The 25,871-nt window shown below is 40.4% G+C and overlaps 1 long non-coding RNA gene across 1 annotated transcript; it reads left to right on the top strand.

The window, feature by feature from the left end:
- Positions 1-733: 733 nt before the first annotated feature.
- Positions 734-25,871, top strand: LOC124043802. The gene is made up of 3 exons (XR_006840383.1): positions 734-819; positions 24,947-25,057; positions 25,276-25,871. It is a non-coding gene; the product is annotated as an uncharacterized LOC124043802 (long non-coding RNA).

The raw sequence follows: 25,871 nt of genomic DNA, 5'->3' as shown, positions 1-25,871 counted from the left end.
TGCAGACACACAACAGAAAACAGAAAATAATCACCCACGAAACACAATAGAAAACAGGCTCCTAAATATGGTTCTCAATCAAGGACAACGGTTGACAGCTGCCTCTGATTGAGAACCATACCAGGCCAAACACAGAAATAGCAAATAATAGAAAATCTAACATAGACAACCCACCCAACTCATGCCCTGACCATACTAAAACAAAGACATAACAAAATAACTAAGGTCAGAACGTGACAGATAGAGACCTTGGGATAAAGGTGAGATAAAGTTAAATTAGTTTGTTCTAGCCATGGGACGATTTTTTATTGAGAGAATTGTCGGGTATCTGGATCATAATTAGAAATGATTTGTAGACTGCAAATTGACCGCAAAAAGCTGAAACAGATATAATATTTGAGCAAAAAAAAATGTGTTTTTAAATCTTGCTTACATTTCTACACAATCAATTGTCTGGTTCGAAATATATAATGTATTGACTTATACAAACATGGCCTGTACGAATTACAATGACTAATACCTGCAATTTAGTTTTAATTTGTCAGTTGATGATTAAAAAAATTCAGCTGCAAATTACCCTGAAAGGTGGCACTTGATGTCCAGATGTATGTCAATTTGGTCACGAACCCATGATCTGTCACTTTAAATGTGCAGCTTGCTGGCAATTCCAGAACAGCTACGTTAACCCGAGTCCGTGACGTCACTAACTTTTACCAGCAGCTCTGTGTTGAGGAGATGAGAGGACGGAATGAGAGTGTGTTGATGTGATATCGCCGAGGACCATTTTACCGGACAGCCTGATAAGTATCGTGTTGTTAGGTAAGTGAGTTGATATTTTTCATGCATCTTTGGCTAACACTTTTCAACAGTTTTGTGTTCGGATGCTTAGTCGCATCATGTTTGTTTAACCTTTTTGTTGTTTTACTGTTCAAAACACTTTCGCGCAGCCTAGTGAAGAATAATGATTAACTTCTTGCAAGTGCAACATGTCTACATTTATTTTAGGCCATTCTATGCTAACCACATCCACGTTTTGCACGGTGATGTTGTCAAGAAACTTTGCACAGCGTGTGGACAGACAGGTTATTATGCTTCAACACGGATGCGGGGATCGTCAAGTGCAAGTAGAATTGAAAGTTTGACTACTGGGAGACATAACGTCACGAGAAGACAGCATTGCCAATTTGTTAATTGGAATTATGTGCCACAACTGCATGCATATAAATCAAGACACCAGCTCAGTGTTTCAGTTGTTTTTTATTTTCATTGCTGCAGTTTATAGAGACCAGTTATAACTCTGTTATTACATGGTCATTTTCACTCTGATATACTGCTTAAAAGCATTTGTTTATCGATTTTTCAGACTTTCAGATAACACACATGTCATTGCCATCCAAATGAAACATTCCACAGCTAAAATATTATTGCTGTTACTACTAGTCTACTACTACCGTTACTAGGACCCGTTTTCAATAATGGTGATATTTCTGTTTGCAGATGTCCCGTTAATAATCGTTGTCACTCAGCAAGCTTTATTTTTCACACTGTTCACTATGGTGCCTTCACTTCACAAGCCTATTGCTACTTGCTGGTCAATGCGTTGGACAATTTCCTCCATGGGGAAGTATTTTGTCATATAATTGGATCACTCATCCGGTGGTTGGACAGTGTAGAGATTGCACAAATACTTTGGGCACTGCAGTTTTCACCTTAGAGCAAAAGAGGAGGTCTGAATGGAAATGACATGCAGTCATTTTCCTCTCAGATAGAACAGGTTTTGGCTTTTATTGTCAGATTTAACTCTGTCCACTAGACTAGAGGACATGTGGTTTGCGTAAGCATGTCTTTGTTGGCATATTTCACATGGTACAAGTACTGTTGGATGCTGTCTGTGTCCTATTCACCTGCCATGTCTCATACATAATTTCTATTGATGTATATTTTGATCACTGAAATAGTATTGTACTGTCTCTGTGGTCGTTTGATGAATTGATTGACTGGTTTATTAGGAAATATCTCCAACTCCCAAACAGTGTGTGCTACACATTGCCCATTACCTGAGAAACAAGGATATCTACAGCATATAGCCTACCGTATCTGGGAAAACAATGTTTCCATTGTGATGAACTTGTTTTGGTAAAGTGCTACCGACTATTTCCCAAGCCTTGTTACTGTTCTAAGATCTCAGAAGATGCTTTTGTTCATCTCATCACGTTCCATTTTGTTAACACACATTTTAGTCAGTCTTAATGCCATGTGTGATGCCTTTAGGCTTTTATTGTACACAGTAAATTCAGAATTAAATTAAGGTCATAATATAAGCAAGGCGACAAAAAACCCAATCTTATTCAGCTAAAACTCCCTGAACTGACATGTAGGCTACAGTGTGTCACCACAGCATGGTTTTTCTGGGTTTAGGAACGTTCCACTGAATTATACCGTTCTGATTAATGCTGAGCTCTGTGAAGGATGCACTTGAAACAAGTCAAGCGCTGTCAGTCAGTTGTGTGTTGTTGTCTGCAATGGCACTTGTTTGAAGTGCAGTAGAGGGATGATAATCAAAGTGATTTAGGTTGACACAGGTTTGGTAGAGTTATTCAACAGTTGAGTGTGCAGATTTGATCATAGGCATATAGGTTAACTCAAAGTTGTCCTTTTCATTCTCTTGCTTCCTAGATCTTAGTCTTGACTAGCCTAAATGTTTTTTAGTAATTTGATACATCACATTTTTTTCTGATGTTTTAAATGTTAGAGAATGCTGTGTCTGGCAATAATTGTCTTTAAAATGTCATTTTAGACAGTGACTAGTTGATATGTTTTTAGGGCTGGGCAGTATCCAGATTTGCATATCGTCATACAGTCCTACTGTCATATCGGGATATACGGTATTACCGTCTTAGTATACAAGGGGACACCAAAAAACGCAGAAAAAGCCTAATGGGAGGCTATTATCAGAATGCTAACAAAATTAGCACAAGTAATAGTGAATATCCATGATATCTGCTAGGGTTGCAAAATTCCGTGAACTTTCAATAAATTCCCTGGTTTTCCTGAAATCCCGGTTGGAGGAAACCTGGAATCAGGAGGACATAAGCAGGAAATCTGGAATCTTCCAAACAGGATTTCTGGAAAGGATTTATTGAAAGTTCCCAGAATTGTGCAACCCTAGTAGCTGCTACCTAAATATGTAAATGAGAATAAATTAATTGGAAAGACAGGCAATCCAGCTCATAAAGTTGAACATAAGTATCCAGACCCCTTGACTTTTTCCACATTTTCTTACGTTACAGCTTTATTTTAAAATAGCTATAAAAAAATCCCCTCATCAATCTACACACAATATCCCATAATGACAAATCATAAACTGCTTTTTAGATTTTTTTTGCAAATGTATAAAAATATGAGAACTGAAATATCACATTTACATAAGTATTCAGACCCGTTAGCTACAAACCCTGTAGCTACTGATCGGTTCTGACTTCTAAACTTGAAATATTGTTACATGAAACCCAAACCAGCAGCGTGCGTGGGCCACCGTGTAATGTTTAGAGGGAGGGAGGAGACTTCACCTAAAATGGGGTATATATACTTGTGCTGGTGGGAACATGTCTTTGTCTGTTCAGCTGTCTGACCCATTGGGTGAATAAACTTGGTTTGAGCTTTTCATAGTTGTCCGTCAGTTTTTACCCTGTTGTTTAGAACTTAACTCTACAAATATTCAAAAGTATTGAAAAACTTAAAAGAAATAGTTTCAACAGTACTGATGGTATTGACAAACCATCCCGTGGCTATTTCCAAATACCCTGGTATACAGTATATATGGTATACCGCCCAAGCCTAATAGTTTTGGTACTTACATACTGACCAGACTGCACAAGTTGATTTTGTCCACCCACACCAGACGCGATCAGGACCAGCAGGTTGAAATATCAAAACAAACTCTGAACCAATTATATTAATTTGGGGACAGGTCAAAAAGCATTAATAATTTATGGCAAATTAGCTAGATAGCTTGCTGTTTCTAGCTAATTTGTCCTGGGATATAAACATTTGTTTTTTTATTTTACCTGAAATGCACAAGGTCCTCTTTTCTGACAATTAATCCACAGATAAACGGTAAACCAAGTTTGTTTCTAGTAATCTCGTCTCCTTCAGGCTTCTTATTCTTCTTTGGACTTTATATGGAGGTTGGTAACCAACTTTAAGGTGCATTACCACAACCAACTGGACTGGAGTGTGACCTCAGTTCATCTTTCAATCACCCACGAGGGTATATGCTGCTAAAAACCAATGAGGAGATGGGAGAGGCAGGACTTGCAGCGCATCGAGCATCACAAGTAGAACCAAGTTATATTTTAGCGCCTGGCTACACAGACGCTCGTTGACACTTGCGTGCAGCGTGGGTGCAATGATTGCAAAATAAATTGACACATACCTGTTTTTCAATACCTGTTTTTCAACACGATACGAGCGGTGTGGTCAGCATGTTAGCCATTGTGTCAAGGTTGAGCATTTCCATTGGCCTGACTTTATATCAACAACAGTATTCTCCTCGGTGAACTCAGCATTCTCGTTCAGTTCAGTTCATTCTCGTTCAGACACTTCATGTGTCTGTCTGAGTCAGAGACCATACTCAGAGTGACTGATAACATCATTACTATCAGCTGATGCTGCCTATTTTTCACTGTCACTGAGATCTCCATCACTCCGTTAATCTTCAAACAGCTTGCCTGGGAGCTGCTTCTCTAGCACTTACTGCTGCATTCTATTGAATTTGGACTTCGATGCCAGATTTAGTATCACGATACTGTATACCGAAACGATACCACAACAAAAAAAGGTGTATCATCCACAGTCACAGATTGGCACTTGATCCAGACAGATAAACTCAGCTACTGCTCTGTTCAATCGTTGTTCAATATCATTACATTTAACATTGTTATGTAAAACATTTTGAGACTGTGTAACTGTAATTCAAGATGTAGTCCAGGTCTATTCACAAAATAGGTGAATGCATATTATTCAATAGAAGTGTGTGCATGCATTGAGTTATTGAGCTTGTTTGAGCTGATTTCACGGTGCTACAGATGACATTTAGGAATTATTCCCTTCCATTTAGGAATTATTTATTGGCTGCTAGAAGATTATTTTATTGTACTGATCAACAACATTTACATAGGAGAAGCAATCTCTTATTTTCTAAACATTTTTGCTCTCTCTTTAAGAAAGTAATGACTCATTTGCAAGGCAGAATGTGGCTGTGGGATATGACTTTGTGGCTATGGAATGTAGTGGAAACCAGTCAGGAGACAAAGAAGTGAATGAGTTGTTGGCGAAGGAGACAAAGTGAATGAATAATTTTTGGTGACAATCAGCTTTCAAATCAGCAAATTTGGCATATATTACCAAGGAAAGTTAGCCTACATTTAAAGCTGTACACTACCGGTTGTAACGGCATTCGTCTGTTGAAAGAGAGTTGGACCAAAATGCGGCGTGGTGGTTACTCATGTTCTTTAATGAAAATAAACGATACATGAAATAACTAAATATATACAAAAACATCAAACGCGAAAACCTATACAGCCTATCTTGTGACAACAAACACAGAGACAGGAACAATCACCCACAAAACACACAGTGAAACCTAGGCTACCTAAATATGGTTCCCAATCAGAGACAACGACAATCACCTGATTCTGATTGAGAACCGCCTCAGGCAGCCAAGCCTATACTAGACACCCCTACTCAGCCGCAATCCCAATGCCTACAAAACCCCAATACGAAACACAACAAAATAAACCCATGTCACACCCTGGCCTGAGCAAATATATAACGAAAACACAAAATACTAAGACCAAGGCGTGACACCGGTGTCATCTTCCATTGTAATAGTCTTCTAGCCCGTACGGACATTATTTTGCAAACAGTAACGAACAGTTTCAACATTCCTACATGCCATGTTGCATCCTTCAAGTGTGTTAAATTCTGTGCAGCGTGAATGGGTAGCTAACAATGTAGCCCAGACAGCTCTAGCAATGAGTAAGTAAGCGGAGCAGGCACTTTGCTCTTCACGCTATAAAGTGGCTGAACTGATACAGACTTGATCCTCTCAATCACATGAGACACATTTGACAGAAGTACCAAACGTAACCAAAATTCTAGTACCAAACTTTAAAAAAATGTTTTGGTATAGCGTGTAACACTACTATTCATCAGAATTTACTTTTGGCCTCATCCTTATCACAGGAAAACAACCCAATTAGGCAAAAGGCAATGGCCAATCAATGGAGAACCTGTGCATATCTCACACACACGCTAATAATTCATATCATGTCTATATGCAAACTACATGATAATGACATTTCAATGTCTGAATTGTCTGTCCTTTAATGCAGCACATAGTGTGGCAGGAGTGAGTCACTGAAGCCGAGGTAATTTTTATTTTTGTCTTGCCTGACTTGGAAATTGACTACCTTAAATGTCAAAGCTTTGAATTTCACAGAAGCAATGAGTTAATAAATCTTCTCTGCACTTATTACACATCTCAATTAATTACAGCCCCTTGCAAATGAGATGGTGGAAAGTGATTAGGTCCTGTGGTAGTCCCCCTTCGGTGCGTGCAAAGTATTTGTCTTAATTTTTTCAGGCAGATGGGTATTGTTGTTATTGAATAAAGGCTTTTCAAGCTGTGATGGGACCCTTTGTTAGTCACACAATGTGTCAAACTGGAAATATATTTGGAACACCCGAGCTACAGAATTAAAAGGCCTACAGAATAAAAGGCCTATAAAATAAAATGTAAATACTGCTCAACTCCCAGGCACACATTAGAATGTATTTTAACATTCGATTCGCATTTTCTGTGTTTTTCGACTCTGTGCATTTCCATGTAAAAGGACCCACTAACATATAAAGTTCATATGAACATGTCAAACTTTCAAATGAAAGCTATGAGTCTATAATTTTGAGAAATTAAAGCATATACACTACCAGTCAAAAGTTTTAGAACACCTACTTAGAACACAAGGGTTTGTCTTTATTTTGACTATTTTCTACATTGTAGAATAATACTGAATACATCAACACTATGAAATAACATACATGGAATCATGTAGTAACAAAAAAGTGTTAAACAAATCCAAATATATTTTATATTTGAGATTCTTCAAATAGCCACCCTTTGCCTTGATGACAGCTTTGCACACTCTTGGCATTCTCTCAACCAGCTTCACCTGGAATGCTTTTCCAACAGTCTTGAAGGAGTTCCCACATACAGTTGATGTCGGACGTTTACATACACTTAGGTTGGAATATTAAAACTTGTTTTTCAACCACTCCACAAATTTCTTGTTTACAAACTGTAGTTTTGTCAAGTCAGTTAGGACATCTACTTTGTGCATGACACAAGTCATTTTTCCAACAATTGTTTACAGACAGATTATTTCACTTATAATTCACTGTATTACAATTCCAGTGGGTCAGAAGTTTACATACACTAAGTTGACTATGCCTTTAAACAGCTTGGAAAATTCCAGAAAATGATAGGCTAAGTGACATCATTTGAGTCAATTGGAGGTGTACCTGTGGATGTATTTCAAGGCATACCTTCAAACTCAGTGCCTCTTTGCTTGACATCATGGGGAAATCAAAAGAAATCAGCCAAATGTAGACCTCCACAAGTCTGGTTCATCCTTGGGAGCAATTTCCAAATGCCTGAAGGTACCACGTTCATTTGTACAAACAATAGTATGCGAGTATAAACACCATGGGACCATGCAGCCGTCATACCGCTCAGGAAGAAGATGCGTTCTGTCTCCTAGAGATGAGCGTACTTTGGTGCGAAAAGTGCAAATCAATCACAGAACAACAGCAAAGGACCCTGTGAAGATCCCGGAGGAAATGGGTGCAAAAGTATCTTCATCCACAGTAAAACGAGTCCTATATCGACAAAACCTGGAAGGCTGCTCAGCAAGGAAGAAGCCACCGCTTCAAACCCGCCATAAAGAAGCCAGACTACGGTTTGCATGGGGACAAAGATCGTACTTTTTGTAGAAATGTCCTCTCGTCTGATGGAACAAAAATAGAACTGTTTGGCCATAATGACCATCGTTATGTTTGGAGGAAAAAGGGGGAGGCCTGCAAGCTGAAGAACATCATCCCAACCGTTACGCACGGGGTGACAGCATCATGTTGTGGGGGTGCTTTACTGCAGGAGGGACTGGTACCCTTCACAAAATAGATGGCTTCATGAGGGAGGAAAATTATGTGGATATATTGAAGCAACATCTCAAGACATCAGTCAGAAAGTTAAAGCTTGGTTGCAAATGTGTCTTCCAAATGGACAATGACCCCAAGCATACTTTCAAAGTTGTGGCAAATGGCTTAAGGACAACAAAGTCAAGGTATTGGAGTGGAGATGACATATCCCTGACCTCCATCCTATAGAACATTTGTGCGCAGAACTGAAAGTGTGTGCGAGCAAGGAGCCCTGCAAACCTGACTCAGTTACACAAGCTCTGTCAGGAGGAATGGGCCAAAATTCACCCAATTTATTGTGGGAAGCTTGTGGAAGGCTACCCAAAACATTTGACCCAAGTTAAACAATTTAAAGGCAGTCCTGCCAAATTCTAATTGAGTGTATGTAAACATCTGACCCACTTGGAATGTGATGAAAGAAATACAAGATGAAATAAATCATTCTCTCTACTATTATTCTGACATTTCACATTCTTAATAAATAATCATTTGGTGACAAATAAAATAATTTGGTGATCCTAACTGACCTAAGACAGGGAAGTTTTTACTTGGATTAAATGTCAGGAATTGTGAAAAACTGAGTTTAAATGTATTTGGCTAAGGTGTATGTAAACTTCTGACTTCAACTGTATGCTGAGCTGTATGCTGAGCAACTGTATGCTGACTCATCCCAAACCATCTCAATTTGGTTGAGATCGGGGGATTGTGGAGGCCATGTCATCTGATGCAGCACTCCATCACTCTCCTTCTTGATAAAATAGCCGTTACACATCCTGGAGGTGTGTTGGGTCATTGTCCTGTTGAAAAACAAATGATAGTCCCACTAAACCCAAACCAGATGGGATGTCGTATCGCTGCAGATTTCTGTGGTAGCCATGCTGGTTAAGTGTGAATTCTAAATAAATCACCCCCACAGCATCACACCTCCAGTTTTACGGTGGGAAATACACATGCAGATATCATCCGTTCAACCACACTGAGTCTCACAAAGACATGGCGGTTGTAACCTAAAATCTCCAATTTGGACTCCAGACCAAAGGACACATTTCCACCGGTCTAATGTCCATTGCTCATGTTTCTTGGCCCAAACAAGTCTCTTCTTCTTATTGGTGTCCTTTAGTAGTGGTTTCTTTGCAGCAATTTGACCACGGAGGCCTGATTCACAGTCTCCTCTGAACAGTTGATGTTGAGATGCATCTGTTACTTGAACACTGTGAAGCGTTTATTTGGGCTGCATTTTCTGAGGCTGGTAACTCTAATGAACTTATCCTCTGCAGCAGAGGTAACTCTGGTATTCCATTCCTGTGGCGGTCCTCATGAGAGCCAGGTTCATCATAGCGCTGGCTGGTTTTTGTGACTGTACTTGAAGAAACTTTTTAAATTCTTGAAATGTTCCTTATTGACTGACCTTCATGTCATAACATTTCTTTGGTTAACACATGATTCCATATGTGTTATTTCATAGTTTTGATGTTTTCAGTATTACTCTACAATGTAGAAAATAGTAACATTTTGAAAAAAACCTGTGAATGAGTAGATGTTCCAAAATGTTTAACCTGTAGTGTACACTGAATAAACATCCAACATTTTCAACATTTTTATAGAGTTACAGTTGATATAAGGAAATCGGTCAATTGAAATAAATGCATTAAGGCCTGATCTATGGATTCACGTGACTGGGAATATAGATATGCATATGTTAGTCACAAATACCTGAAAAAACAAAGTAGGGGCGTGGATTAGAAAACCAATCAGTATCTGGTGTGACCACGATTTGCCTCATGCAGCGCGGCACATCTCCTTCACATAGAATTGATCAGGCTGTTAATTGTGGTCTGGGTAATGCTGTCCCAGTCCTCTTCAATGGCTGTGCGAAGTTGCTGGATATTTGCGGGAACTGGAACACACTGTTGTACACGTGGATCCAGAGCATCCCAAACATGTCAAATGAGTATGCCGGCAATGGAAGAACTGGGACATTTCCAGCTTCCAGGACTTGTGTACAGATCTTTGTGACAAGGGGCTGTGCATTATCATGCTGAAACATAAGGTGATGGCGGTGGATGAATAGCACAACAATGGGCCTGAAGTTGGTTACGACTCCGAATTACAGTCAGGTCAAGACCCTGGTGAGGACGACGAGCACGCAGATGAGCTTCTCTGAGATGGTTTCTGACAGTTTGTGTAGAAATTCTTTGGTTTTGCAAACCCACAGTTTCACCAACTGTCTGGGTGGCTGGTCTCAGACAATCCTGCAGGTGAAGGAGCCGGATGTGGAGGTCTTGGGTTGGTGTGGTTATACGTGGTCTGCGGTTGTGAGGCCTAAAACAACGTTAGATGTGTCTTATGGTAGAGAAATTAACATGAAATTCTCTGGCAACATCTCTGGTGGACATTCCTGCAGTCAGCATGCCAATTGCCAGCTACCTCAACTTGAGACATCTGTGGAATTGTGTTGTGTGACAAAACTGCACATTTTAGAGTGGCCTTTTATTTTCCTCAGCACAAAGTGCATCTGTGTGATAATCATGTTGTTTTCCCTGTTCACTCATGACTGCACGGCCGGACACGACTCCAACACCATTATTAAGTTTGCTGATAACACAACAGTGATAGGCCTGATCACCGACAACGATGAGACCGCCTATAGGGAGGAGGTCAGAGACCTGACAGTGTGGTGCAAGGACATCAACCTCTCCCTCAACGTGATCAAGACAAAGGAGATGATTGTGGACTACAGGAAAAGGAGGACCTAGCACACCCCTATTTTCATCGACCGGGCTGTAGTGGAGCAGGTTGAGAGCTTCAAGTTACTTGGCGTCTACACCACTAACAAACTAACATGTTCCAAGCACACCAAGACAGTTGTGAAGAGGGCACGACAAAACCTTATCCCCCTCAGGAGACTGAAAATATTTGGCATGGGTCCTCAGATCCTGAAAAGGTTTTACAGCTGCACCATCGAGAGCATCCTGACGGGTTGCATCACTGCCTGGTATGGCAACTGCTCGTCCTCCGACTGCAAGGCACTAAAGAGGGTAGTGCGTACGGCCCAGTACATCACCGGAACCAGGTTTCATGCCATCCGGGACCTCTATACCAGGCTGTGACAGGGGAAAGCCCTAAAGACTCCAGCCACCCTAGTCATAGACTGTTCTCTCTGCTACCGCACAGCAAGCGGTACTGGAGCGTCAAGTCTCGGTCCAAGAGGCTTCTAAACAGCTTCTACCCCCAAGCCGAAAGACTCCTGAACAGCTAATCAAATGGCTACCCAGACTATTTGCATCCCCCCCCCCTCCTCAATGCTGCTTATTATCTTAGCCACTTTAATAACTGTACCTACACTTACATAATTAACTAATTAATTAGGTAATTAACTAATTAATCGGTGTCAAGGTAACTAATTACCTTGACACCGGTGCCCCCCCCGCACTTTGACACATTGACTCTGTACCAGTACCCCCTGTATATAGCCCCACTATTGTTATTTACTGCTGCCCTTTCATTATTTGTTATTCTCATCCCTTACTTCTTTTAGGGATTTTCTTAAACCTGCATTGTTAACCTCTCTAGGGTAGGCTGGACGCTAGCGTCCCACCTGGCCAACCTCCAGTGAGATTGCAGAGCGCCAAATTCAAATACAGAAATACTCATGATAAAAATTCAGAAAAGATACAACTATTTGACATAGGTTTAAAGATTAACTTCTTGTGAATCCAACCACGGTGTCAGATTAAAAAAATGCTTTACGGCGAAAGCATACCTTACAATTATTTGAGAACATAGCCCAGCAGACAAATCATTACAAACAGTAACCAGCCAAGTAGAAGAGTTACACAAGTCAAAAAGAGAGATAAAATGAATCACTTACCTTTGATGATCTTCATATGTTTGCACTCAGAAGACATTTATTCATTCAATAAATGTTCATTTTGTTTGATGAAGTCTCTCTTTATATCTGGAAACCTCTGTTTTCTTTTGCGCGTTTTTTCTTCAGTTATCCACAGGCTCAAGCGCAGTCACAACAGGCAGACAAAAAAATCAAAATTGTATCTGTAGAGTTCATAGAAACATGTCAAATGATGTTTATATTCAATCCTCAGGTTGTTTTTAGCCCAAATAATCGATAATATTTCAACCGGACAATAACGTTGTCAATATAAAAGGTAAAGAAGGAAGGCACTCTCCCGGTCGCGTGCATGAAAAAGCTCTGTGACACGGACACTTATTCAGACTGCTCTTACACACTCATTTTTCAGAATACAAGCCTGAAACAATTTCTAAAGACTGTTGACATCTAGTGGAAGGCATAGGAACTGCATAGGAACTGCACTTTGAGTCCTAAGCCAATGCCAGCAGCATACCACTGCTGGCTTGCTTCTGAAGCTAAGCAGGGTTGGTCCTGAATGGGAGACCAGATGCTGCTGGAAGTGGTGTTGGAGGGCCAGTAGGAGGCACTCTTTCCTCTGGTCTAAAATGTTTGCCCCATGGCAGTGATTGGGGACACTGCCATGTGTAGGGTGCTGTCTTTCGGATGGGACGTTAAACGGGTGTCCTGACTCTCTGAGGTCATTAAAAATCCCATGGCACTTATCTTAAGAGTAGGGGTGTTAACCCCAGTATCCTGGCTAAATTCCCAATCTGGCCCTCAAACCATCACGGTCACCTAATAATCCCCAGTTTACAATTGGCTCATTCATCCCCCTCCTCTTCCCTGTAACTATTCCCCAGGTTGTTGCTGCAAATGAGAACTTGTTCTCAGTCAACTTACCTGGTAAAATAACGAATAAATAAAATGGATACTCTAATGGCATTGAATAGATGGATTTTTCTCAGGTTTTCGCCTGCCAAATCAGTTCCGTTATACTCACAGACATTATTTTAACAGTTTTGGAAACGTTAGGGTGTTTTCTATCCAAATCTATCCTATCTTTGGTGCTTGAGTAGGATGCAGTTTAATTTGGGCATGCATTTCATCCAAAATTCCAAATGCTGCCCCCTACCCTAGAGAAGTTAAAGGCTTGTAATTAAGCATTTCACTGTAAGGTCTACATCTGTTGTATTTGGCGCATGTGACAAATACAATTTGATTTGATTTGAAACCACAGTTGGGTCACCTGCTACTATACTCCTTTCCACTGGCATGCTATTATGTTCAGCTCATAACTGTTTTCTTTCTCTTTCTATCATCTGGGGGTCAATGCAAGACTGTGATTTCAGTCCGGACAACCCCTCTCTCTCTCTCTCTCTCTCTCTCTCTCTCTCTCTCTCTCTCTCTCTCACTCTCTCACTCACTCACTCACTCACTCACTCACTCACTCACTCACTCACTCACTCACTCACTCACTCACTCACTCACTCACTCTCACTCTCTCTCTCTTCTGTTAATTTCACCTCTCACTGTCACCTACCACCTGCTTTCCATTTATTGTAACAAGCATCCTCAACCACTGAGGACGAACCGACTACGGATGTCCATGGACTTTGAAAAGTAGTTGAAATTGGATCAGTCCGCCCGGCTGGACCAAATCTGAACCAATAATGCAAGTCTACATGTATGTTTCACAAGTTTGGACAGTACAGTATACTGAGAAAAGTAGAGAATAGTACAGTACAAAACAGTACAGATAAGTAGAGTATAGTACGGTATAATATTGCACACAAGAATAGAGTACAGTATAATTTATTGTACTGTACGGTGCTGAACTGTACTGAACCCTACTATGCTGTACTGTGACGTCCAAACTAGTGAAACATAGACGTCTATGATTGGTTCAGATTTGGTCCAGTCCAACCAAATGTGGTCTTGTTTGGGGGCGGAGTTCATTAGAATACTAGCATGTGTGTAGAATAATACCCAAATATGCAAAGGAGCATATTGCATATTTCTACCTTTGTGTATCTATTCAGGATAAATTACCATGAAAAGAATGATCTTCACATCCATAATTATGCATTTCTGTATGGTACAGATCAGGGACCCATGATGTCATTCTTGTTCCGTAATTCTGTTACCGGATGTATATTCTTTTTACTTACTGTATTTCAATTACCAGAAGATACTTTTTTCAAAGTCAAGGTGTCATGTCAGAGCTGACACCCCAATCTTTCTGCAGACATCTTTGAAGCTTAATTCAGAGGAGATATTTAACTGAGTTTATGGAAAATGTCACAAAAAATAGGAAGATTTTACAAAAATTCTGTTATGAAACTGCATCCGCACAATTCAAATAAATTGTTCAAATAAATCGTTCTGCATAGATTTGTGTGCAAAGATGTATACACACCCTGGATTAATGATGCTATGTATTGGCCAAGGAAAGGCTTTGAAGCCAATATTGGCACTCCCCAGAAGAAGCAGTCCTCCATAGGAATGAATGGAATTCTACAGTATTTCAGTTAAATGTTCCAAATACAACATTACAGGTATTAACAGTGCATTCGGAAAGTATTCAGACCTCTTACACATTTTGTTACGTTACAGCCTTATTCTTAATAGGATAAAAAAAATCCCCTTATCAATCTACACACAATACCCCATATTGACAAAGCAAAAACAGGGTTTTAGAAATGTTTTCAAATGTATTAAAAATCATAAACTTATATCACATTTACATAAGTTTTCAGACCCTTTAGTCAGTACTTTGTTGATGCACATTTGGCAGCAATTACCACCTTGAGTCTTCTTGGGTATGATGCTACAAGCTTGGCACACCTGTATTTGGGGAGTTTCTCCCATTCTTCTCTGCAGATCCTCTCAAGTTCTGTCAGGTAAGATGGGGAGCGTAGCTGCACAGCTATTTTCAAGTCTCTCCTGAGATTTTTGATCGGGTTCAAGTCCGGGGTCTGGCTGGGCCACTCAAGGAAATTTAGAGACTTGTCCCAAAGCCACTCCTGCGTCGTCTTGGCTGTGTGCTTAGGGTTGTTGTCCTGTTGGAAGGTGAATCTTTGCCCCAGTTTGAGGTCCTGAGCTCTCTGGAGCAGTTTTTCATCAAGGATCTCTCTGTACTTTGCTCCGTTGATCTTTGCCTCGTTCCTGACTTGTCTCCCAGTCCCTGTCGCTGAAAATCATCCCCACAACATGATGCTGCTACCACCATACTTCACCGTAGGGATGGTGCCAGGTTTCCTCCAGACGTGACGCTTGGCATTCAGGCAAAAGAGGTCAATCTTGGTATCATCAGACTAGAGAATATTGTTTCACATGGTCTGAGAGTCCTTTAGGTGACTTTTGGCAAACTCCAAGCGGGCTGTCATGTGCCTTTTACTGAGGAGTGGCTTCCGTCTGGCCACTCTACCATAACGCCTGATTTGTGGATTGCCGCAAAGATGGTTGTTTTTCTGGAAGGTTCTCTCATCACCACAGAGGAACTCTGGAGCTCTGAGTGACCACCGGGTTCTTGGCCCTTCTCCCCCGATGGCTCAGTTTGGCCGGGTGGTAGTTCCAAACTTTTTCCAGTTAAGAATGATTAAGGCCACTGTGTTCTTGGGGACCTTCAATGCTGCAGACATTTTTTAGTATCCTTCCCTAGATCTGTGCCTCGACACAATCCTGTCTCGGAGCTCTACGGACAATTTCTTCCACCTCATAGTTTGGTTTTTGCTCTGATATGCACTGTCAACTGTGAGTCCTTATATAGACAGTTATGTGCCTTTTCAAATAATGTCCAATCAATTGAATTTACCACAGGTGGACTCCAATGAAGATGTAGAAGCATCTCAAGGATGATCAATGGAAACAGAATAACTCTTGAGCTCAATTTTTAGTCTCATAGCAAAGAGTCAGAATACTTGTGTAAATAAGGTATTTTCGTCTTTTATATATTTGCAAACGTTTCTAAAAACCTGTTTTCACTTCGTCATTATGAGGTATTGTGTGTAGATTGATGAGTGGAAGAAAATAATCTATACATTTTAGACTAAGGCTGTAACTTAACACAATTTGGAGGGGTCTGAACTTTCTGAATGCACCGTAAGCATTTTTGATGTTATAGTGGGGACAGTAACATTAAACCTATCTAAGATTTATATTTTAAAGGTAAACTTTGTGAAATTACGTTGCCACAAGCAGCACTGCAGATATAGAGATGACCGATATGCAAGACTTTGTTCTCACACATTCACACACAGTATCTGCGCATGTGCACGGGTTTGGGTTCACATTGTTCACAGCATGGTAGCCAGGGCACCAACACAGAGGAGAAGTTGAGCGTCACACTTCAATACACAGCGCCCCCTGTTAGTCATCTAGTGCATATAAATCATTTGTTGTGTGTTTTGTTAAACTTTGAAATCAATGGTTTTTGTTTGTTAAAATTTGAAGTGAAATCTGAGAGTCAGCGTAATTCTGTTACCCTCGAACTGCCCTTTTGTGTAAATCATTTCAATGGGAAAGCATTGTATAGCCTCATGGATTTTACAGCTAAAAACTGAGTTGTAATAGATTAAAAGACTTCATATTGTGTTACATTCCTGCAAAGATATCAGAATATATTGAGTGAAATTATGTTGGAATGAAAACAAGACGTTCTATTATCCATGACCTCATAGAAAAACCTCATTATGAATGCAATAAAGAACCTTATGATCTTGTAGGTAGATTATTATTGTAGATGGAACAGACTTGTCACCAATAATTTGGTAAATTTCCAAACCTAGATGATAACGACAATAGCTGCTTTGTTGCATTGAATATTACTTAAAATCTTGTGTCCAAGTTATATTGCAAACCACAAATCACCTGGATCTTAGAGTTATTGGGTTAGAGAGTGCAGCTTTGTAATTACGGCCTAGAATGTTTACAGCAGTTGCTACTGATCCTTGAAAACACCAACTGGTATAGAGTTAATAAATCTGCCAGATGTATATGGAATAAGTATGGCAGCAGGCCTAATGAAAAATTTCATTATGATAAATTATGCATCATATCAGTCTGGTTCCTCTGACACTTCACAGTAAGTCTAGGAGGAAGGGTTACCACATCGAATGGCCTTACCAAAATAGTTCATTTTCAATGTAAATTAAATATTGATAACACTTTAATGAATACCAATAGGTAAAGTGCAGTTGTAAGACTTGGCATAAGCATGTTTTAGCTAAGCTAAGATTGACGGGAATAATCAAGTCAATAAACGTTGGGTAGTTAGATAGCCTATAGTTAATAAACTGTCAGGTTTGATGTATAACTACTAACGTTAGGTAGATAGCTAACATACCGGTACATACTGCTGTAATGATGTGGTTCGTAAGGACAGCATAGCTAACAAATTGTCAGCCGACATAACGTGTTAGGTAAATTATTTGAAAAGTCAATACTTTATTAAATTGAGTAGCAGGCTAACGCGAGGACGCACTCTATTGACTCTGCAGCTTGAGCATGCTTTTGGTGCACAGTCAATAGCGCGCTGGACTTCGGGCAAGAAGGTTAAGGGTTCGAAACCAGCTCCCTGCTTGTTTCATTTGAATTCTTGCACAATTATCAGTTTATTATTTGGTTTATATTGCCCATTCTTTGTCAGTTAGAGACAAAGTAGTGCATTGGGACCCAAAAGCATAATCAGTGCTCTATCTCCCCCTTGGTCGTTAGGGCCAATCTGGTCTGTGATAGGACGGGGGTTTTTCACACCTACAGTTGAAGTCGGAAGTTTACATACACCTTAGCCAAATACATTTAAACTCAGTTTTTCACAATTCCTGACATTTAATCCTAGTAAAAATTCCCTGTCTTAGGTTAGTTAAGATCACCACTTTATTTTAAGAATGTGAAATGTCAGAATAATAGTGGAGAGTGATTTATTTCAGCTTTTATTTCTTTCATCACATTCCCAGTGGGTCAGAAGTTTACATGCACTCAATTCATATTTGGTAGCATTGCCTTTAAATGGTTTAACTTGGGTCAAATGTTTCAGGTAGCCTTCCACAAGCTTCCGACAATAAGTTGGGTGAATTTTGGCCAGGTTTGTAGGTCTCCTTGTTCTATGGGATTGAGGTCAGGGCTTTGTGATGGCCACGCCAATTCCTTGACTTTGTTGTCCTTAAGCCATTTTGCCATAACTTTGGAAGTATGCTTCGGGTCATTGTCTATTTGGAAGACCCATTTGCAACCAAGCTTTAACTTCCCGACTGATGTCTTGAGATGTTGCTTCAATATATCCACCTAATTTCCCTACCTCATGAAGCCACCTATTTTGTGAAGTGCTGCAGCAAAGCACCCCCACAACATGATGTTGCCACCCCCGTATTTCACGGTTGGGATGGTGTTCTTTAGCTTGCAAGCCTCCCCTTTTATCTCCAAACATAACGATGGTCATTATGGTCAAACAGTTCTATTTTTGTTTCGTCAGACCAGAGGACATTTCTCCATAAAGTACGATCTTTGTCCCCATGTGCACCATGTGCAGTTGCAAAGCGGAGTATGGCTTTTTTATGGCGGTTTTGGAGCAGTGGCTTCTTCATTGCTGAGCAGGCCTTTCAGGTTATGTCGATATAGGATTAATTTTACTGTGGATTTAGATACTTTTGTACCTGTTTCCTCCAACAACTTCACAAGGTCCTTTGCTGTTGTTCTGGGATTGATTTGCACTTTTCACACCAAAGTAAGTTCATCTCTAGGAGACAGAACCCGTCTCCTTTCTGAGCGGTATGAATGCTGTGTGGTCCCATTGTGTTTATACTTACGTACTATTGTTTGTATAGATGAACGTGGTAACTTCAGGCATTTGGAAATGGCTTCCAAGGATGAACCAGACTTGTGGAGGTCTACAATTGTTTTTCTGAGGTCTTGGCTGATTTCTTTTGATTTTCCCATGATGTCAAGCAAAGTTTGAAGGTAGGCCCTGAAATACATCCACAGGTACACCTCCAATTGACTCAAATTATGTCAATTAGCCTATCAGAAGCTTCTAAAGCCATGACATCATTTTCTGTAATTTCCCAAGCTTTTTAGAGGCACAGTCAACTTAGTGTATGCAAACCCACTGGAATTGTGATACAGTGAATTATAAGTGAAATACTCCATCTGTAAACAATTGATTGAAAAATGATTTGTGTCATCCACAAAGTAGATGTTCTAACCGACTTGCCAAAACTATAGTTTGTTAACAAGAAATTTGTGGAGTGGTTGAAAAACGAGTTTTAATGACTCCAACCTAAGTGTATGTTAACCTCTTCAACCTATGGGGGCGCTGTGTCATTATTGGATAAAAAGACGTGCCCGTTTTAAGCGCAATATTTTGTCACGAAAAGATGCTCGACTATGCATGGAATTGACAGCCTTGGAAAGACACAACTCTGACGTCTCCAAAACTTCAAAGATATTATCTGTGCGTGCCCCAGAACTAATGCAACAGGCGAAACCAAGATGAAGTTTCATACAGGAAGTGCCCCGGATTCTGAAGGCGCTGTGTTCCAATGTCTCCTTATATGGCTGTGAATGCGCCAGGAATGAGCCTGCGCTTTCTGTATATTCCCCGAGGTGTCTGCAGCATTGTGACGTGTTTGTAGGCATATCATTGGAAGATTGACCATAAGAGACTACATTTACCTAGTGTCCCGCCCGGTGTCCTGTGTGCGTAATCTGTAAATCCATGTGCGTTCCATTTCTTCAAAATTGAAAGTAAACTGCCACGATGGATTTTATCGTCGATAGATATGTGAAAAACACCTTGAGGATTGGATCTAAACATCGTTTGCCATGTTTCTGTCGATATTATGGAGTAATTTGGAAAAAAGTTTGCGTTTTAATGATTTATTATTATTATTTTTTCCTTACCCAAACGCAATGAACAAAACGGAGCGATTAGTCGACACAAATAATATTTTTTGTAAAAACGGAACATTTGCTATCTAACAGAGTCTCCTCATTGAAAACATCTGAAGTTCTTCAAAGGTAAATTATTTTATTTGAATGCTTTTATGGTTTTTGTGGAAAATGTTGCATGCTGAATGCTAATGCTAAATGGTATGTTAGCCATCAATACTGTTACACAAATGCTTGTTTTGCAATGGTTGAGAAGCATATTTTGAAAATCTGAGATGACAGTGTTGTTAACAAAAGGCTAAACTTGAGAGCAAATAGATTAATTTCATTTAATTTGCGATTTTCGTGAATAGTTAACGTTGTGTTATGCTAATGAGCTTGCTGATAGATTTACACAATCCTGGATACAGGGTTTTTTTCGTAGCTAAACGTGACGCAGAAAACGGAGCGATTTGTCCTAAACAAATAATCTTTCAGGAAAAACTGAACATTTGCTATCTGAGAGTCACCTCATTGAAAACATCTGAAGTTCTTCAAAGGTAAATTATTTTATTTGGATGCTTTTATGGTTTTTGTGGAAAATGTTGCATGCTGAATGCTAACGCTAAATGCTACGCTAAATGCTACGTTAGCCATCAATACTACTACGTTAGCCATCAATGACAGTGTTGTTAACAAAAGGCTAAACTTGAGAGCAAATAGATTAATTTCATTTAATTTGCGATTTTCGTGAATAGTTAACGTTGTGTTATGCTAATGAGCTTGCTGATAAGATTTACACAATCCTGGATACAGGGTTTTTTTCGTAGCTAAACGTGACACAGAAAACGGAGCGATTTGTCCAAACAAATAATCTTTCAGGAAAAACTGAACATTTGCTATCTGAGAGTCTCCTCATTGAAAACATCTGAAGTTCTTCAAAGGTAAATTATTTTATTTGAATGCTTTTATGGTTTTTGTGGAAAATGTTGCATGCTGAATGCTAACGCTAAATGCTACGCTAAATGCTACATTAGCCATCAATACTGTTACACAAATGCTTGTTTTGCAATGGTTGAGAAGCATATTTTGAAAATCTGAGACGACAGTGTTGTTAACAAAAGGCTAAGCTTGAGAGCAAATAGATTAATTTCATTTCATTTGCGATTTTCATGAATAGTAAACGTTGCGTTATGGTAATGAGCTTGAGGCTGTAGTCACGATACCGGATCCGGGAGGGCTCGACGCAAGAAGTTAACTTCTGACTTCATCTGGAGCTCGGCTATTAGACAATTCTTTAGTAAAGTTTGAATAGTCTATTGTTCAGCCATGAGCCCCCTCCCCAACTTGCAACAAATTCATGTATTTTTGTTGAGAGCAAAACCTTTTATTTTTCAATCATAATTTTTTTTCTGAAAGCAACTTTAAAAAAAATAATTAAATCAAGAATAATTGTTCTGAAAGCAAAAACGAGGCTTCAAGGTCAAAAATGTTTTTGCATTCACATATTTTGTAGTAGAGCGCAAAACGTTATGCATTTTATTTAAAAATATATATATTAGAGAACAAAAGATGTATTTGAAAACAAAACTTAATTTCGCTATCAACCACCCTCCATTTTGGCAAATTTTTTGAGTGCCAGTTTGGCTACAACTATTACTGTTCAGCCTTTCTTTCTGACATAGAGGAAGTCATAGTGGACACCTACGAAGGACTGTGTGATGATGGCATCTCAGGTAAGCAGCCCTGTGCGTTTTTCTGTCCAACATATACATAGCTAGTAGTTTGCTCCTGTGATTCAGTGTTGGTTCATAACATTGTACTATATTACATACATATATATATATATATATATACATAAATCAAATCAAATCAAATTTTATTTGTCACATACACATGATAAGCAGATGTTAATGCGAGTGTAGCGAAATGCTTGTGCTTCTAGTTCCGACAATGCAGTGATAACCAACAAGTAATCTAACTAACAATTCCAAAACTACTGTCTTATACACAGTGTAAGGGGATAAGGAATATGTACAAAAGGATATATGAATGAGTGATGGTACAGAGCAGCATACAGTAGATGGTATCGAGTACAGTATATACATATGAGATGAGTGTGTAGACAAAGTAAACAAAGTGGCATAGTTAAAGTGGCTAGTGATACATCTATTACATAAGGATGCAGTCGATGATGTAGAGTACAATATATACATATGCATATGAGATGAATAATGTAGGGTAAGTAACATTATATAAGGTAGCATTGTTTAAAGTGGCTAGTGATATATTTACATCATTTCCCATCAATTCCCATTATTAAAGTGGCTGGAGTTGGGTCAGTGTCAATGACAGTGTGTTGGCAGCAGCCACTCAATGTTAGTGGTGGCTGTTTAACAGTCTGATGGCCTTGAGATAGAAGCTGTTTTTCAGTCTCTCGGTCCCAGCTTTGATGCACCTGTACTGACCTCGCCTTCTGGATGATAGCGGGGTGAACAGGCAGTGGTTCGGGTGGTTGATGTCCTTGATGATCTTTCTGGCCTTCCTGTAACATCGGGTGGTGTAGGTGTCCTGGAGGGCAGGTAGTTTGCCCCCAGTGATGCGTTGTGCAGTCCTCACTACCCTCTGGAGAGCCTTACGGTTGAGGGCGGAGCAGTTGCCGTACCAGGTGGTGATACAGCCCGCCAGGATGCTCTCGATTGTGCATCTGTAGAAGTTTGTGAGTGCTTTTGGTGACAAGCCGAATTTCTTCAGCCTCCTGAGGTTGAAGAGGCGCTGCTGCACCTTCTTCACGACGCTGTCAGTGTGAGTGGACCAATTCAGTTTGTCTGTGATGTGTATGCCGAGGAACTTAAAACTTGCTACCCTCTCCACTACTGTTCCATCGATGTGGATAGGGGGGTGTTCCCTCTGCTGTTTCCTGAAGTCCACAATCATCTCCTTAGTTTTGTTGACGTTGAGTGTGAGGTTATTTTCCTGACACCACACTCCGAGGGCCCTCACCTCCTCCCTGTAGGCCGTCTCGTCGTTGTTGGTAATCAAGCCTACCACTGTTGTGTCGTCCGCAAACTTGATGATTGAGTTGGAGGCATGCCTGGCCACGCAGTCGTGGGTGAACAGGGAGTACAGGAGAGGGCTCAGAACGCACCCTTGTGGGGCCCCCGTGTTGAGGATCAGCGGGGAGGAGATGTTGTTGCCTACCCTCACCACCTGGGTGCGGCCCGTCAGGAAGTCCAGTACCCAGTTGCACAGGGCGGGGTCGAGACCCAGGGTCTCGAGCTTGATGACGAGCTTGGAGGGTACTATGGTGTTGAATGCCGAGCTGTAGTCGATGAACAGCATTCTCACATAGGTATTCCTCTTGTCCAGGTGGGTTAGGGCAGTGTGCAGTATGGTTGAGATTGCATCGTCTGTGGACCTATTTGGGCGGTAAGCAAATTGGAGTGGGTCTAGGGTGTCAGGTAGGGTGGAGGTGATATGGTCCTTGACTAGTCTCTCAAAGCACTTCATGATGACTGAAGTGAGTGCTACGGGGCGGTAGTCGTTTAGCTCAGTTACCTTAGCTTTCTTGGGAACAGGAACAATGGTGGCCCTCTTGAAGCATGTGGGAACAGCAGACTGGTATAGGGACTGATTGAATATGTCCGTAAACACACCGGCCAGCTGGTCTGCGCATGCTCTGAGGGCGCGGCTGGGGATGCCGTCTGGGCCTGCAGCCTTGCGAGGGTTAACACGTTTAAATGTCTTACTCACCTCGGCTGCAGTGAAGGAGAGACCGCATGTTTTCGTTGCAGGCCGTGTCAGTGGCACTGTATTGTCCTCAAAGCGGGCAAAAAAGTGATTTAGTCTGCCTGGGAGCAAGACATCCTGGTCCGTGACTGGGCTGGGTTTCTTCTTGTAGTCCGTGATTGACTGTAGACCCTGCCACATGCCTCTTGTGTCTGAGCCATTGAATTGAGATTCCACTTTGTCTCTGTACTGACGCTTAGCTTGTTTAATAGCCTTGCATACATACATACCGTAATTACACATCATGCAATTATTATTCTCAAGCTAACCAAAAACATTTAGCTACGAATGCCTGTTCTCGCCATTTTCAGTTGAATTCATCTACCTTTCTTTCATTGCAACTCATAAGCAGGCCATGTCCTATTTGTTTCATAGTCGATATATAATCATATTTCATGACAGTGTAATGGTTACCTTTTTTTTTTACAGACGGACGAAAGTACACAATATGTCTGTCAGGGAATGCTGTTCTGATATGTCAGATGAAGAGTTAGAACAGAAAGTCAGGGCCATTAAGGCAAGGATGTCCCATGGGGGCTTTAGAATGGTCAAAGGAGGTCTCAGAGAAATGGGCCATCATCTACAATGGCGAGAGTTAGGGTGTCTTTGCAGCGTGTAGATGGTGCATGTATCGTTGCCAGAATGATCCAGCTTCAATGCATTGTTTGGCAAAAATACTCTGCTCCTGCTCCCCTGTCTCTAGTCCACATTGATACACATCATAAATTGATAAGGTACTATGTATGTATAATGTCTCCATCAAATCTAAGAAGCTATTTAAACTTTTTTATTCCTACTTATTCGTTGACACATTTTTAATGATGTATGAAATTGGAGTTGTTCATCATCAACTGGTAATAGATAAATAATGAAGCAGGTTAATAGGTTAAACAGTTTACTTTTAATTCCAATGCTTTTTTTTCAAGATACAACATTGTATCTTTGGCGGTATAGATGGATTTTCAAGTAAGATAAGTATATTATTTTGTATGCATATTGCATACTTCCCTTCACCCAATGAACAACCACAATACCAGTCTGGTGTTCAGCTTTCTGGGCTGTATTGACGTAACCTGAAAATGACATCTGCTGCTTTTGATTGAATGGTCATATGTCAGTTATTGTTTTCATATTTACAAAAAAAACTATTTTCTTTACATCCAGAGTGCGAGCTGATAAAGGGGTCGAAAATGTAGATATTGCCAGATGTATGTTCACTGTCCGAGGAACAGGCCGTGGAAGCTTTATTGCTGCCAAAAGTGTCCATAACCAGAGGTAATTAAACTGTTCTGTGTTCTTTTTCTCTCTTCCTCTCTGCCTGTCTTGTTGTACATGAAACCAGTCTCACATGCATTAATTAAAAAACCCTTAAGATGTCAGCTGCTAATTTTAAGATTTACACCACATAAACACTCAGCCATTTTCACTGGACGATTTGGTTGCTGCCAAATCTATTGTCACTAATACAGATTTGTTTATTTTGAGTATTCCAGATTCAGCAGCTGGGGGACCTGTTTTATCAGGAGAATAATCTGGAATCTGGAAACACTGACATTGTTCCTGACATCCCATGCCCCCTGTCTACTGAGAATCTTGCTGTGCTGCAACGTTACGTGAACCCTACCACTGACTCCTCATCTTTTGGTCAGGACATACCCATGCATGCTCTTTGATTAGTTATGAGTCTCCAGGCTTTTTAGGTGCAGTCCTCCCACACTATGTAGAATATTGTTTTAGCCCCAGTGCCACTCTTGATAATGGCAAACATTTGTATTTTTTGGAGGAGGGTGAAAGGATAGCCGGCCCAGCTGTCAAAGTGAGATTGAAGGCTATTCTGGATAGAGAAGCCACTTTTGTGTAGTATATTTCTTTTGAGGTTTTCTGCCCTCAGATACAGAGAGCTGTGAAAGCCTGTCTGCAGATTAAGATGTCCCAGTGAAGAGCAGCGTTTCTCAGTCCTGGTCCTGGGGATTCAAAGGGGTGCACATTTTTGTTTTTGCGTTAGCACTTACACAGCTGATTCAAATGATCAAGTCATCATCAAGCTTCCAAGTGGTATTTATTCATTAAATTGTGACGATATCCTTGA

The sequence above is a fragment of the Oncorhynchus gorbuscha genome, linkage group LG01 (assembly GCF_021184085.1).
Source record: "Oncorhynchus gorbuscha isolate QuinsamMale2020 ecotype Even-year linkage group LG01, OgorEven_v1.0, whole genome shotgun sequence".
NCBI lineage: Eukaryota > Metazoa > Chordata > Actinopteri > Salmoniformes > Salmonidae > Oncorhynchus > Oncorhynchus gorbuscha.
Note: the sequence above shows the minus strand (reverse complement) of the source record. Positions and strands in the feature narration are given on the sequence as shown.